Genomic DNA, 1,604 nt, shown 5'->3' with positions numbered 1-1,604 from the left:
TATTTCAAAACCAGTATTTTTATGCCTATGCTGTGTTTTGTTGTTGTTTAAACACAATGGATGAAAAGAAATGTTTAATTTTATATAACAGCAGAAAAATTATCACTTAAAATTGCTAAATATATTTATCTTGATAGTATTTTTTGAAATGCTATATTGTATAATGGGACTATTTAGAATTTAGTAAATGACTTTGTTTTATAAAGTTGTACTGTTGACACTTTCATAATACTTTTTAAAAGAACAATACAACAAATGCTAGGATAAATTTCCTAAAAAAGTATAGTACATAATACAATAATATAATATAAATACTTTTTTGATTTTGCTTCAGTAGAGGTTTTTAATTGACAGGTAAAAAGGCAAATTTGATTATAAGAATTTACAGAAAGTAATATCTTTTGTTTAAATTTTATTTATTGTGTATCTTAGCCTTATTGTTGCTAGCACCTTTTATAGGTTTGAGGTGTTATGGATTACCTCAACCCCTTTTAGCATATTTGTTGTGGATGTCCTTGTTCAGCTCCTGACACTGTTAAGAATGATAATTCATATTTTTTAAGTGTTCTTTTTATCTCTTCATTGAATCAAGACATAGTTCTCAAAATCTGATACTTCAATTCTGTGAATATTTTTTTATGAGTTTTTTATTTATAAATGAAAGAGGTAGTATTAATTTAAAAATAAATATCTAAGTAATTCACTATTTTTAAATAAATATTGTAAGCCTTTAGCACACTTTTAAAAGAAAACACGCTCTATAACATTGAATATACTGTAAATGAGTAACACTTCATGACACTCATTAATTTCTATTTAAATTTAATCATCAGGCCAAACTGTCTTCCAAATTAATCCACTGTGTCATCAGAAATATCTTTGTCATTTGTGCATAGGATAGTTATATTTTCCAAGTGAGAAATTTTAGACAAGTGAGGCCCAATTCAAAGGTTATATGTACTCAGAAAACATTATCTGTCTTAGTCTTTAGTTAGATCAATCTTGTCAGAAAATAAAGAAGTTATTATAGCCAGGAAAGTTAACTCAGCCAAATTAAATAGCACTGCTAAGCATCTCAGGATTGTCATTTTTACAAAACAAAATCGTGGTAGAGAGAGAGTTATAAATATGTTCATATATGCCTTACATGTTAATGGTGTTTAACAGGCAAAGTTTACTCAAGGTCTTCCAAGGTGAGGCAGAAATCCTTCATTGTCAGCGAAAGGATACCTAAAATAGATGTCATGGCTCAAATCAATCTGAGATGAAAGAGGAAATTAAACTGCAATAGAAAAATGAGAATCTCTAGCGAAATGTGGATACCACAATGATCCTATAGGTCAGCAGCATTTATTTAAGTCCCTAACATCTGAGGTCTGGATTCCTTAAACAGTTTTCTAAAATAGCATCAGATTTTTTTCCTGACACTTTTACTGTGACTCTTCTCTCTCTAATTAATTTTGCACACAATCTCTGGATTAATCTCTTTCAGGTCCTTTCTTTAGACTAATGTTCAAAACTCTACAATGGCTGTGCTTTGAAGAAGATTTAATCTGTTTCTTTCAGATACTCTGCAAAGGTTCTGTCTCTCTGTCAGGACTAGT

This window comes from Micromys minutus, assembly GCF_963924665.1.
Source record: "Micromys minutus genome assembly, chromosome: 19".
Classification (NCBI taxonomy): domain Eukaryota; kingdom Metazoa; phylum Chordata; class Mammalia; order Rodentia; family Muridae; genus Micromys; species Micromys minutus.
This window is presented reverse-complemented; position numbering follows the sequence as displayed.